Source organism: Pristiophorus japonicus, chromosome 11 (genome assembly GCF_044704955.1).
Source record: "Pristiophorus japonicus isolate sPriJap1 chromosome 11, sPriJap1.hap1, whole genome shotgun sequence".
Taxonomy (NCBI): Eukaryota; Metazoa; Chordata; class Chondrichthyes; family Pristiophoridae; genus Pristiophorus; species Pristiophorus japonicus.
In genome coordinates, this window is record NC_091987.1 from 69,850,769 (window position 1) to 69,866,158 (window position 15,390).

Consider the following 15,390-nt stretch of genomic DNA (forward strand, 5'->3'; position numbering starts at 1 on the left):
CAGGTGGGAAGAACAGTGGCAAATGGAATTCAATCCGGATAAGTATGAGGTAATGCATTTGGGGAGGTCTAACAAGGCAAGGGAATACACATTAAATGGTACAACACTGAAAAGTGTAGAGGACCAAAGGGACCTTGAAGTGCAGGTCCACAGATCCCTGAAGGGAGCAGGCCAGGTAGATAAGGTGGTTAAGAAGGCATATGGAATATTTGCCTTTATTAGTCGAGGCATGGACTGCAAGAGCAAGGACATTATGCTTGAACTATATAAAACACTGGTTAGGCCGCAGCTGGGGTACTGTGTGCAGTTCTGGTCACCACATTACAGGAAAGATGTGATTGCTCTAGGAAGGATGCAGAGGAGAATTACAAGAATGTTGCGTGGACTGGAGATTTTTGGCTATGAGGAAAGATTGGAGATGCTGGGTCTGTTTTCTTTGGAACAAAAAAGGCTGAGGGGAGTCCTGATTGAGGTGTATAAAATTATGGGAGCCTGGATAGAGTGGTTAGGAAGGACCTGTTTCCTTTGGCAGAGGGGTCAACAACCAGGGGACATAGATTTAAAGTAATTTGGGGGAGGTATAGAGGAGATATGAAGGGAAATGTCTTTACCCAGAGGGTGGTGGGGGTCTAGAACTCGCTGCCTGAAAGGATGATAGAGGCAGAAAGCCTCACCACATTTAAAAAATACTTTGATGTGCACTTAAAGTGCCGTAACCTACAGGGCTACGGACCAAGAGCTGGAAAGTGGGATTAGGCTGGATAGCTCTTGGTTGGCCGGCACGGACATGATGGGCCAAAATGGCCTCCTTCTGTGCTGTAAATTTCTATGATTCTATGTTATACATGCTCTCGATCTTTCTTTTCAGCAGCATCAATACACTTTTATTTCAAAGCTCTACTGTTTTTCAGTTTGATTTAATTCTTTGTCTCATCCAGCTCTTTAACAAAGAATGTTTCTTTCCTTTCAGCTAGCAAGGACCACAAGCTTCAACAACTGTTGGGAAGTAATCCATTTTGGACCAAAAAATGATAGATCCGAGTATTTTTTAAATGGTGAAAAGCTAGGAACAGTGGAGGTCCAAAGAAATTTACACAGATCACTAAAAGGTAATAGTCAGCAATGTTCCCCCTAATTTTTGGGGCTGTGCATTGCCTTTAAGAGGCTGTGTGGCCCATTCGGTTTTGCGCAAGTGCGAAGTTTAACATTGGAAAATCCGATACCGGGCTGCGTGGGACCGGCAGACAGCTGTGTGGCCAAACGGCTGCGCAGCGTAGAGGGAACGTTGGTAGTCACATACAATGCATAATTAAAAAGGCGAATGGAATGTTCGCCTTTATATCTAGAAGGCTAGATTATAGAAACATAGAAACATAGAAAATAGGTGCAGGAGTAGGCCATTCGGCCCTTCTAGCCTGCACCGCCATTCAATGAGTTCATGGCTGAACATGCAACTTCAGTACCCCATTCCTGCTTTCTCACCATACCCCTTGATTCCCCTAGTAGTAAGGACTTCATCTAACTCCTTTTTGAATATATTTAGTGAATTGGCCTCAACAACTTTCTGTGGTAGAGAATTCCACAGGTTCACCACTCTCTGGGTGAAGAAATTCCTCCTCATCTCGGTCCTAAATGGCTTCCCCCTTATCCTTAGACTGTGTCCCCTGGTTCTGGACTTCCCCAACATTGGGAACATTCTTCCTGCATCTAACCTGTCTAACCCCATCAGAATTTTAAACGTTTCTATGAGGTCCCCTCTCATTCTTCTGAACTCCAGTGAATACAAGCCCAGTTGAGTGGAGGACATTTTGCGACAGCTATACAAAGCCCTGGTTAGACCACATCTGGAGTACTGTGTACAGTTATGGGCACTGCATCTTCGAAAGGATATATTGGTCTTAAGGAGTGCAGTGCAGATTCACCAGAATATTACCAGGGCTCCAAGGGTTAAATTATGAGGGGAGATTACATAAACTAGGCTAGTATTATAGAAAGCTAAGAGTGATTTTGGTTGAGGTTTCTACAATTTTGAAAGGAACTAAGAGGGTAGATAGAGAGAAATATTTTCCATTGGGGGGGACAAGGGGACGTAGCCTTATAATCAGAGCCAGGCCATCCGGAGGAGAAGTTAGGAAATACTTCTTCATGCAAAGAAGTAGAAGTGTGGCACTCTCTCCCACAAAAAACAATAGATGCTAGCTCAATTAATCATTTAAAATCTGTGATCGATAGATTTTTTGCAAGCCATGGATATTAAGGGATATGGAGTAAAGGTGGGTAAATGGAGTTAGAATATAAATCAACCATGATCTCATTTCATGGCTTGAGGGGCTGAATGGCATACACCTGTTCCTATTTACTAACATGTTTTTCATAAAAGCCATAGGGGGAATGAATTTTTACTGGAGTTCTCATTCAACTCCATAACTTCGCTGGCAGAGCTGCGAGAACTCCAGAAAAGTTGTCTAACTTTTGAGAGTCCATCAAAGAAAAAAATATTTAAAAATACAACTGTTATGGGCTTTGTAGAAAAACATAGCTAGCCGAGAAAAGAAAAATACTATACTCTGGTAAGTAGGAATGCATTTTTCTGACCAGCCATTTTTCTTGTCCTTTGAGGTTCACCATTTGTACAACACGCATAGACCACAATGGAAAAAATAGACAGAGGCTGGAGTTTTCTACTCACAAGCCTGTGATTTTGCCCCAAGTCATTTTAATTGTGCATTCACCATTTTCTATCAGAAAAACCTGCCAACAGATTTTAAGTTTTATGTAGAACCATGGATGTGAAAGATGATACCACAGAACATGACCTGCTATTTCATTGTGCTGGTGAATAAATGTACAGTATTTTCTGTACCTTGCTAGATATAGGGGATGAGAATAGTGTTCAAGCAAAAGTAGCACTTCCAAATTATTTTCCTAAAGAAAAAGCTCGACTTCAAAATCTATAAATTCAAACAACGATGGCAACAAACTGAGGGACGCATATGCGAGTACCATGCAAGTTTATACAAATGGCTAGACCAGAAGAGTCTGAAATAGTATATCAGTCTTTGACATCCTAGTGGAAGTAGGAAAGATAGTTGAAAACAGTTGCAGTATAAAAAAAAACTGTGCATCCACTGTTATGTTCAGCCAGGCATGTTCAAATAGAATTAGCAGCTTGTGATTTGATTGCAAGACTGGCTCAGAATTCAATAGTTGTTGGCTGGCTTGCACATTGTCTGTATGTTGCTGGCCTTCAGCTCTGCAGTTGAGCATGTGGTGCAGCAGAAGTGTCTGGTTTCAATAAATTAGTCATTTGAGTCAATAAAATTTAAATAAGTGTACATCAATCTGTAATTTGGTGGTCAATTCAAATTTCATTGGGACAAAACCCTAAAGCTCTCAAGCAAAATATTTTGTTGTTGTATCTTTAAGCCCGCCTTTGCTTTTGGCTCAGTCACTCAATATATAAATAAATACATACGACAATAAATAGCGTCAAAAAAAAAAATCGAATTCAATATTTCTCAATACCCTTTTGAGCTGAATCCTACCAAAAACTCAGATCTGAAATAGGTTGAGAGAGAAAAGTATCTTGGCATTATAGGTCATAATTCTCCGAAGGTTCATGCCTTATGCTGAGAAGACATAGCAGAAAAAATAGGGTATTAGGCTGCAGTGTGTACTATCTATAAAATGCACTGCAGCAACTCAACAAGGCTTCTTTGGCAACGCCATCCAAACCTGCAACCTCTATCACCTGGAAGGATTCGAGCAGCAGGCGCATGGGAATGCCACCATCTCCAAATTCCCCTTCGAGTCACGCACCATCCTGATTTAGAAATATATCGCCGTTCCTTCATTGTCGCTGGGTCAAAATCATGGAACTCCCTCCTTAACAGCACTGTGGGAGTACCTTCACCACATGGACTGCAGCAATTCAAGAAGGCAGCTCACCACCATCTTCTCAAGGGCAATTAGGTATAGGCAATAAATGCTGGCTTTGTCAGCGATGCCCACATCCCATGAATATATATTTTTTTAATCAGAATGACAAAGCACACCATTTTGTCCTTGCACAAGGCCTTGATTACACCACATAAGGAATACTGCATCCAGCTTTGGTCCTCTCGCATGGTGAGTGATATCTAGGCTTCGTAAAAGATTCAGAGGAGGGTCAGAACAATTATTCCTAGCTTAAACAACCTTAGTTATTCAGGGTAAAAAAAAAACAGCTGGGTCTATTCACCTTAGAGATGTGTAGACTTTGGGGTGATTTGATAAAGTTATATAAGATAGTTAATCATCATTGGGATTACGGAGACGTGGCTCCAGGATGATCAGGGCTGGGAACTCAACATCCAGGGGTATTCAACATTCAGGAAAGATAGAATAAAAGGAAAAGGAGGTGGGGTAGCATTGCTGGTTAAGGAGCAAATTAAGGCAATAGTTCGGAAGGACATTAGCTTGGATGATGTGGAATCTATATGGGTAGAGCTGCAGAATACCAAAGGACAAAAAACGTTAGTGGGAGTTGTGTACAGACCTCCAAACAGTAGTAGTGATGTTGGGGAGGGCATCAAACATGAAATTAGGGGTGTGTGCAATAAAGGTGCAGCAGTTATAATGGGTGACTTTAATATGCACATAGATTGGGTTAACCAAACTGGAAGCAATACGGTAGAGGAGGATTTCCTGGAGTGCATAAGGGATGGTTTTCTAGACCAATATGTCGAGGAACCAACTAGGGGGGAGGCCATCTTAGACTGGGTGTTGTGTAATGAGAGAGGATTAATTAGAAATCTCGTTGTGCGAGGCCCCTTGGGGAAGAGTGACCATAATATGGTGGAATTCTGCATTAGGATGGAGAATGAAATAGTTAATTCAGAGACCATGGTCCAGAACTTAAAGAAGGGTAACTTTGAAGGTATGAGGCGTGAATTGGCTAGGATAGATTGGCGAATGATACTGAAGGGGTTGACTGTGGATGGGCAATGGCAGACATTTAGAGACCGCATGGATGAACTACAACAATTGTACATACCTGTCTGTCGTAAAAATAAAAAAGGGAAGGTGGCTCAACCGTGGCTATCAAGGGAAATCAGGGATAGCATTAAAGCCAAGGAAGTGGCATACAAATTGGCCAGAAATAGCAGAGAACCCGGGGACTGGGAGAAATTTAGAACTCAGCAGAGGAGGACAAAGGGTTTGATTAGGGCAGGGAAAATGGAGTACGAGAAGAAGCTTGCAGGGAACATTAAGACGGATTGCAAAAGTTTCTATAGATATGTAAAGAGAAAAAGGTTAGTAAAGACAAACGTAGGTCCCCTGCAGTCAGAATCAGGGGAAGTCATAACGGGGAACAAAGAAATGGCGGACCAATTGAACAAGTACTTTGGTTCGGTATTCACTGAGGAGGACACAAACAACCTTCCGGATATAAAAGGGGTCGGAGGGTCTAGTAAGGAGGAGGAACTGAGGGAAATCCTTATTAGTCGGGAAATTGTGTTGGGGAAATTGATGGGATTGAAGGCCGATAAATCCCCAGGGCCTGATGGACTGCATCCCAGAGTACTTAAGGAGGTGGCCTTAGAAATAGTGGATGCATTGACAGTCATTTTCCAACATTCCATTGACTCTGGATCAGTTCCTATGGAGTGGAGGGTAGCCAATGTAACCCCACTTTTTAAAAAAGGAGGGAGAGAGAAAACAGGGAATTACAGACCGGTCAGCCTGACATCGGTAGTGGGTAAAATTATGGAATCAATTATTAAGGATGTCATCGCAGTGCATTTGGAAAGAGGTAATATGATAGGTCCAAGTCAGCATGGATTTGTGAAAGGGAAATCATGCTTGACAAATCTTCTGGAATTTTTTGAGGATGTTTCCAGTAGAGTGGACAAGGGAGAACCAGTTGATGTTGTATATTTGGACTTTCAGAAGGCTTTCGACAAGGTCCCACACAAGAGATTAATGTGCAAAGTTAAAGCACATGGGATTGGAGATAGTGTGCTGACATGGATTGAGAACTGGTTGTCAGACAGGAAGCAAAGAGTAGGAGTAAATGGGGACTTTTCAGAATGGCAGGCAGTGACTAGTGGGGTACCGCAAGGTTCTGTGCTGGGGCCCCAGCTGTTTACACTGTACATTAATGATTTAGACGAGGGGATTAAATGTAGTATCTCCAAATTTGCGGATGACACTAAGTTGGGTGGCAGTGTGAGCTGCAAGGAGGATTCTATGAGGCTGCAGAGTGACTTGGATAGGTTAGGTGAGTGGGCAAATGCATGGCAGATGAAGTATAATGTGGATAAATGTGAGGTTATCCACTTTGGTGGTAAAAACAGAGAGACAGACTATTATCTGAATGGTGACAGATTAGGAAAAGGGGAGGTGCAAAGAGACCTGGCTGTCATGGTACATCAGTCATTGAAGGTTGGCATGCAGGTACAGCAGGCGGTTAAGAAAGCAAATGGCATGTTGGCCTTCATAGCGAGGGGATTTGAGTACAAGGGCAGGGAGGTGTTGCTACAATTGTACAGGGCCTTGGTGAGGCCACACCTGGAGTATTGTGTACAGTTTTGGTCTCCTAACCTGAGGAAGGACATTCTTGCTATTGAGGGAGTGCAGTGAAGGTTCACCAGACTGATTCCCGGGATGGCGGGACTGACCTATCAAGAAAGACTGGATCAACTGGGCTTGCATTCACTGGAGTTCAGAAGAATGAGAGGGGACCTCATAGAAACGTTTAAAATTCTGACGGGGTTAGACAGGTTAGATGCAGGAAGAATGTTCCCAATGTTGGGGAAGTCCAGAACCAGGGGACACAGTCTAAGGATAAGGGGGAAGCCATTTAGGACCGAGATGAGGAGGAATTTCTTCACCCAGAGAGTGGTGAACCTGTGGAATTCTCTACCACAGAAAGTTGTTGAGGCCAATTCACTAAATATATTCAAAAAGGAGTTAGATGAAGTCCTTACTACTAGGGGAATCAAGGGGTATGGTGAGAAAGCAGGAATGGGATACTGAAGTTGCATGTTCAGCCATGAACTCATTGAATGGCGGTGCAGGCTAGAAGGGCCGAATGGCCTACTCCTGCACCTATTTTCTATGTTTCTATCATCATAGGCAGTCCCTCGGAATTGAGGAAGACTTGCTTCCACTTTGCATGAGTTCTTACGTGGCTGTACAGTCCAATACGAAAACCACAGGCTCTGTCATCATTATCATAGGCAGTCCCATGGAATCGAGGAAGACTTGCTTCCACTCCTGAAGTGAGTTCTTTGGTGGCTGAACAGTCCAATACGAGAGCCACAGGTGGACAAATAGTTGTTGAGGGAAGGGGTGGGTGGGAGGGACTGGTTTTCCACATGCTTTTTCCGCTGCCTGTGCTTGATTTCTGCATGCTCTTGACGACGAGGTGTTCAGTGCCCTCCCGGATGCACTTCCTCCACTTAGGGCGGTCTATGGCCAGGGACTCCCAGGTGTCAGTGGGGATATTGCACTTTATCAGGGAGGCTTTGAGGGTGTCCTTGTAACGTTTCCACTGCCCTCCTTTGGCTCATTTGCCGTGAAGGAGTTCCGAGTAGAGTGCTTCCTTTGGGAGTCTCGTGTCTGGCATGCGAACTACGTGGCCTGCCCAGCGGAGCTGATCAAGTGTGCTCAGTACTTCAATGCTGGGGATGTTGGCCTGGACGAGGACACTAATGTTGGTGCGTCTGTCCTCCCAGGGGATTTGTAGGATTTTGCAGCGACATCGTTGGTGGTATTTCTCCAGCGACTTGAGGTGTCTACTGTACATGGTCCATGGTTCTGAGCCATACAGGAGGGCGGGTATTACTACAGCCCTGTAGACCATGAGCTTGGAGGCAGTTTTGAGGGCCAGGTCTTCAAACACTTTTTTCCTCAAGCGACCGCATTGCTACCAGTTAAGTTAGCCCAATGTGTAGATTAAAGTCGCCCATGGTTACTGCTGTACCTTTATTGCACACATCCCTTATTTCATGTTTGATGCTGTCCCCAACCTCACTACTACTATTTGGTGGACTATACACAACTCCCACTAGCGTTTTCTGCCCTTTGGAATTCCGCAGCTCCACCGATACCGATTCCACATCATCCAGGCTAATGTCCTTCCTTACAATTGCATTGATTTCATCTTGAACCAGCAACGCCACCCCACCTCCTTTTCCTTTCTGTCTATCCTTCCTAAATGCTGAATACCCCTGGATGTTGAGTTCCCAGCCTTGGTCCCCCTGGAGCCATGTCTCCGTGATGCCAATCACATCATATCTGTTAACTGCTAGCTGCGCAGTTAATTCATCCACCTTATTCTGAATACTCCTCGCATTGAGGCACAGAGCTTCCAGACTCGTTTGTTTAACACACTTTGCCCCTTTAGAATTTTGCTGTACTGTGGCCCTTTTTGTTTTTTTGCCTTGGGTTTCTCTGCCCTCCACTTTTACTATTCTCCTTTCTATATTTTGCTTCTGACTCCATTTTATTTCCCTCTGATTCCCTGCATAGGTTCCCATCCCCCTGCCATGTTAGTTTAACTCCTCCCCAACTAGCAAACACTCCCCCTAGGACATTGGTTCCGGTCCTGCCCAGGTGCAGACCGCCCGGTTTGTACTGGCCCCACCTCCCCCAGAACCGTTTTCAGTGCCCCAGGAATTTGAATCCCTCCCTTCTGCACCACTCCTCAAGCCACGTATTCATCTGAGCTATCCTGTGATTCCTACTCTGACCAGTACGTGGCACTGGTAGCAATCCAGAGATTACTACTTTTGAGGTCATACTTTTTAATTTAGCTCCGAGCTCCCTAAATTCACCTCGTAGGACCTCATCCCGTTTTTTTACCTATGTCATTGGTACCTATATGCACCACGATAACTGGCTGTTCACCCTCCCTTTTCAGAATGTCCTGCACCCGCTCTGAGACATCCTTGACCCTTGCACCAGGGAGGCAACATACCATCCTGGAGCCTCGGTTGCGGCCGCAGAAACGCCTATCTATTCCCCTTACAATCGAATCCCCTATCACTCTTGCTCTCTCACTCTTTTTCCTGCCCTCCTGTGCAGCTAAGCCAGCCACGGTGCCATGAACTTGGCTGCTGCTGCTCCCCGCTGATGAGTCATCCCACTCAACAGTACTCAAAGCGGTGTATCTGTTTTGTAGGGGGATGACCGCAGGGGATCCCTGCACTACCTTCCTTGCACTGCTCTTCCTGTTCCAACATGGGACATTGGAACCAGTTCTGGGGGAAGTGGGACCTGTACAAAAGGGACGGTTTGCACTTGGGCAGTACTGGAACTGATGTCCTGGGGGTAACATTTGCTAATGCATTTCGGGAGTGTTTAAACTAATATGGCAGGGGGATGGGAACCTATGCAGTGAGACAGGGCGAAGTAATATGGAGTCAGATACAGATGGTAGAAAGGTAAAAAGCAATAGTGGAAGACTGAGTAAACAAAGGCAAGAAACAAAAAGGGCCACACTACATCATAATTCTAAAAGGACAAAGGGTGTTAAAAAAAACGAGCCTGAAGGCTTTGTGTCTTAATGCAAGGAGTATCCATAATAAGGTGGATGAATTAACTGTGCAAATAGATGTTAACAGATATGATGTGATTGGGATTACAGAGACGTGACTCCAGGATGATCAGGGCTGGGAACTCAACATCCAAGGGTGTTCAACATTCAGGAAGGATAGAATAAAAGGAAAAGGAGGTGGGGTAGCATTGCTGGTTAAAGAGGAGATTAATGCAATAGTTAGGAAGGACATTAGCTTGGATGATGTGGAATCTATATGGGTAGAGCTGCAGAACACCAAAGGGCAAAAAACGTTAGTGGGAGTTGTGTACAGACCTCCAAACAGTAGTAGTGATGTTGGGGAGGGCATCAAACAGGAAATTAGGGGTGCATGCAATAAAGGTGCAGCAGTTATCATGGATGACTTTAATATGCATATAGATTGGGCTAACCAAACTGGAAGCAATACGGTGGAGGAGGATTTCATGGAATGCATAAGGGATGGTTTTCTCGACCAATATGTCGAGGAACCAACTAGGGGGGAGGCCATCTTAGACTGGGTGTTGTGTAATGAGAGAGGATTAATTAGCAATCTCGTTGTGCGAGGCCCCTTGGGGAAGAGTGACCATAATATGGTGGAATTCTACATTAGGATGGAGAATGAAACAGTTAATTCAGAGACCATGGTCCAGAACTTAAAGAAGGGTAACTTTGAAGGTATGAGGTGTGAATTGGCTAGGATAGATTGGCGAATGATACTTAAGGGGTTGACAGTGGATGGGCAATGGCAGACATTTAGAGACCGCATGGATGAACTACAACAATTGTACGTCCCTGTCTGGCGTAAAAATAAAAAAGGGAAGGTGGCTCAACCGTGGCTATCAAGGGAAATCAGGGATAGTATTGAAGCCAAGGAAGTGGCATAGAAATTGGCCAGAAATAGCAGCGAACCCAGGGACTGGAAGAAATTTAGAACTCAGCAGAGGAGGAGAAAGGGTTTGATTAGGGCAGGGAAAATAGAGTACGAGAGGAAGCTTGCATGGAACATTAAGACGGACTGCAAAAGTTTCTATAGATATGTAAAGAGAAAAAGGTTAGTAAAGACAAATGTAGGTCCCCTGCAGTCAGAATCAGGGGAAGTCATAACGGGGAACAAAGAAATGGCAGACCAATTGAACAAGTACTTTGGTTCGGTATTCACTAAGGAGGACACAAACAACCTTCCGTATATAAAAGGGGTCAGAGGGTCAAGTAAGAAGGAGGAACTGAGGGAAATCCTTATTAGTCGGGAAATTGTGTTGGGGAAATTGATGGGATTAAAGGCCGATAAATCCCCAGAGCCTGATGGACTGCATCCCAGAGTACTTAAGGAGGTGGCCTTGGAAATAGTGGATGCATTGACAGTCATTTTCCAACATTCCATAGACTCTGGATCAGTTCCTATGGAGTGGAGGGTAGCCAATGTAACCCCACTTTTTAAAAAAAGGAGGGAGAGAGAAAACAGGGAATTATAGACCGGTCAGCCTGACATCGGTAGTGGGGTAAATGATGGAATCAATTATTAAGGATGTCATAGCAGCGCATTTGGAAAGAGGTGACATGATAGGTCCAAATCAGCATGGATTTGTGAAAGGGAAATCATGTTTGACAAATCTTCTGGAATTTTTTGAAGATGTTTCCAGTAGAGTGGACAAGGGAGAACCAGTTGATGTGGTGTATTTGGACTTTCAGAAGGCTTTCGACAAGGTCCCACACAAGAGATTAGTGTGCAAAGTTAAAGCACATGGGATTGGGGGTAGTGTGCTGACATGGATTGAGAACTGGTTGGCAGACATGAAGCAAAGAGTAGGAGTAAATGGGTACTTTTCAGAATGGCAGGCAGTGACTAGTGGGGTACCGCAAGATTCTGTGCTTGGGGCCCCAGCTGTTTACATTGTACATTAATGATTTAGACGAGGGGATTCAATGTAGTATCTCTAAATTTGTGGATGACACTAAGTTGGGTGGCAGTGTGAGCTGCGAGGAGGATGCTATGAGGCTGCAGAGTGACTTGGATAGGTTAGGTAAGTGGGCAAATGAATGGCAGATGAAGTATAATGTGGATAAATGTGAGGTTATCCACTTTGGTGGTAAAAACAGAGAGACAGACTATTATCTGAATGGTGACAGATTAGGAAAAGGGAGGGTGCAACGAGACCTGGGTGTCATGGTACATCAGTCATTGAAGGTTGGCATGCAGGTACAGCAGGCGGTTAAGAAAGCAAATGGCATGTTGGCCTTCATAGCGAGGGGATTTGAGTACAGGAGCAGGGAGGTGTTACTACAGTTGTACAGGGCCTTGGTGAGGCCACACCTGGAGTATTGTGTACAGTTTTGGTCTCCTAACTTGAGGAAGGACGTTCTTGCTATTGAGGGAGTGCAGCGAAGGTTCACCAGACTGATTCCCGGGATGGCAGGACTGACATATCAAGAAAGACTGGATCAACTCGACTTTTATTCACTGGAGTTCAGAAAAATGAGAGGGGATCTCATAGAAACTTTTAAAATTCTGACGGGTTTAGACAGGTTTGATGCAGGAAGAATGTTCCCAATGTTGGGGAAGTCCAGAACCAGGGGTCACAGTTTAAGGATAAGGGGTAAGCCCTTTGTGACCGAGATGAGGAGAAACTTCTTCATCCAGAGAGTGGTGAACCTGTGGAATTCTCTACCACAGAAAGTTGTTGAGGCCAATTCACTAAATATATTCAAAAAGGAGTTAGATGTTGTCCTTACTACTGGGGGGGTCAAGGGATATGGCGAGAAGGCAGGAATGGGGTACTGAAGTTGCATGTTCAGCCATGAACTCATTGAATGGCGGTGCAGGCTCGAAGGACCGAATGACCTACTCCTGCATCTATTTTCTATCTGGCTGTGTACCCTTTACCTGCGGTAAGACCAACTCACTAAACATGCTATTCACGTCATTCTCAGCATCATGCATGCTCCAGAGTGAATCCACCCACAGCTCCAGTTCCGCAACGCAGTTTGTCAGGAGCTGGAGGTGGATACACTTCCCACACACGTAGTTGTCAGAGACACCGGCGGCGTCCCTGATTTCCCACATAGTACAGGAGGCGCATAACACGTGTCCGAGCTGTCCTGCCATGACTTAACCCTTAGATACACTTATGTTGGCAACAACAATAGTAAATGTTATTTACTGATAAAGAAAAGAAAAAGAAAAACTACTTGCCAATCACCAGCCAACCACTTACCCCCTTGGCTGTGACGTCACCTTTTGATTTCTTTCTACTTTTTTGCCTTCTCCCTGTAGCTGCACAAGTCAGACTAGATTCTGCAAGCTCAAAGTAAGGTGTGACCATAGTCCTTTATTACAGATCTCAGAGTGCCTCTCCAGCCTGTGAGGCCTCCTTATGTACAGGTGCTCCCAAGGGATTGTGGGCTCCCTTGGGACTCCAGGGTATAAGCCCTCTGGTGGTTAGACATGGTATTTACAGGTTTACATACATAACAGGAAGGACACCACCTCGCCCTCCTGTCCCTCTCTCCTGCAGCAGATGGTGCTGCTCTGCCTGGCCTCATGTCCTCCTCCATCTATTCCTCCTGCATGAAAAGGGGGACACCTAACAAGATGTCAATGACCAAGCACACCCTTTCTCCTCATGAATCCCATAAGGTGTCCAATAAGGTGGAGTAGCACAATACTCACTCTTTTTAGGTGAAGTCCTCAGAGAATTTCTGGAATAACCGTTGATGAAGATGGTGAAGTCTTGACAAAGTGTCCAAGAAAGTCTCCTGATGTGTTTCAAAAGTTCTCTTCAAACCTCCAGCAACAAATGAACAGTAAAAGGTGAGTACACCTTTAAGGAGCACTCTAAATCATCAGCAGTGACTTGTTTACTCCCAACCAGCTGGTCGCTGTTAGGAGAGGGCATTAGTTCCAGCGCTATTCACCAAAATGCTGTGCAGCCTCGTTAAAGAGCGCACGCAGGAAATTTAAGTGACAATCAGCCCCTTAATGATCCTTCAGCCGGTTGGCCCTAGCGCAAGCTTCAACTCCTTTACCAAGATGGCACCTTGTGCTAAACACATTTCAGCAAAAGACCCCATCTTGGCCAACTCGGAGGCTCTTTATTGCCTAAAGGTGCCATTGCAAATCACCTCCTCTGTCTTATAACAGTTAGTGAATTAGCAATTATAAGCATGGTCAATGTGATCTCCTGGAATAGTTTTGATTATCTAAGAGGAACTTTCTAGATTTTCTAGGGCAAAATTGGGTGTGTGATTTGTCTTGTGTTGTACTGTAAATTGGGCAATAGCGAATCGGCAATCATTATATTGGAAAATAAAATGGGCTGCTGATTTGTTATTCCCATTTTACACGATTGTCCAAGACACATTTCACTTTTTAAATTTGTTCCGGGTTGTATGCGTCGCTGGCAAGGCCAGCATTTATTGCCCATCCCTAATTGCCCTTGAGAAGGTGGTGGTGAGCCGCTGCCTTAAACCGCTGCAGTCTATGTGGTGATGGTACTTCCACAGTGCTGTTAGGGAGGGAGTTCCAGGATATTGACCCAGCGATGATGAAGCAACGGCAATATACTTCCAAGTCAGGATGGTGTGTGACTTGGAACAGAACTTGCAGGTGATGGTTTTCCCATGCGCCTGCTGCCCTTGTCCTCTTAGGTGGTAGGGGTCGCAGGTTTGGGAGGTGCTGTCGAATCTCCTATGCATTTATCTGTCTGTCTCTGTCTCCTCCATTTCTGTCCTTGTCTCCTTTACTTTTATGTGTGTCTCTCCTCCTTCAGTTATGTGTGTCTGTCTTTTTGTCCTCCTCTACTTTTTTCTCTCCCCTTTTTCTGTCTCTTCCCTATGCCTTCTCTCCCTCTCCACCCTTTGAGGTGTGCAGGATACCTACCGAAAACAAGAGTTAGGGCCTTTGCATATGCAGATTCGGGTGCTATTGAAATATTTCAGCAAATGGATGGAGCTTGTGTTGTGCAAGCTCTGTGCGGTTGTTCTGAGTCTGGAGTGGTCTAACCAACGGCCCTTAAATTAATTGCTGGAGGCTGCTCAAAAAAGATAAGAAAACTTAGTTTATTTCTGTGGAACCGGGAGGAGTAGGAGTAGAAAAACATGATTAATTATTGCTGAATTAGATAATACTGTTAATTAACAAGATCTACAAGGACTTACTTGTGTCGTGCCAGAAAATATTTGGCTAAATGTCTCCATAACTAAGGCTACACGATCTATAATACTCATGTACTTCAACATCAATTGGTGAATTGATAGAGGAAAAAAAGAGAGCATTTAAGTTTGAATTTCATAGTGTTCTGACAGGGAAATAATAATAATAAAAAAATAATCTTACACTGGAGACTGGGATCGTATTGGTAGTCTTGTATTGCCCACTTACCTGAGTTTCAAAATCAGCCCATTTTTATGGGATGGTAACAATTAGATAAGAAAAAGAAAGTCCTTACATTTATATAGTGCATTTCATGACCACCAGATGTCTCAAAGTATTTCACAGCTAATTACATACTTTCAAGTGTAGTCACAATTGTGATGTAGGACACATGGAAGCTATAGTGGAGTATTTGAAATAAACACACAACACCAGGCCTGGGTTCGAAGATTCAAGTAGTCTTTACTTGCACCGGTGGGGAGACCACCTGCTCTCTGTCTGTAGCCAGGCTTCTCCGATTATACAAAGTTCCAAGCAATCTTTTATACACTTAATGTTGCATGTCAGCCTCATGCACGATTCCCCCCAAAGCCAGCGTGCACAAATGCTGGTTGTGTGATGCGAAAGGGAATTAGTCAATCATTCACCAATGGTTCATGCCAGATGGAATTTCTCC

The 15,390-nt window shown here is 44.4% G+C and overlaps 1 long non-coding RNA gene across 2 annotated transcripts in view; it reads left to right on the plus strand.

Annotated features, from left to right (window-relative positions):
• The first annotated feature begins 973 nt into the window (after positions 1-973).
• LOC139275753 (uncharacterized) overlaps positions 974-15,390 on the plus strand; it is a 165,535-nt gene continuing 151,118 nt past the window's right edge. For both annotated transcript variants that reach the window (XR_011595748.1, XR_011595749.1), the window contains exon 1: positions 974-1,109. This is a non-coding gene — a long non-coding RNA (uncharacterized lncRNA). The remainder of the gene's footprint in view (positions 1,110-15,390) is intronic.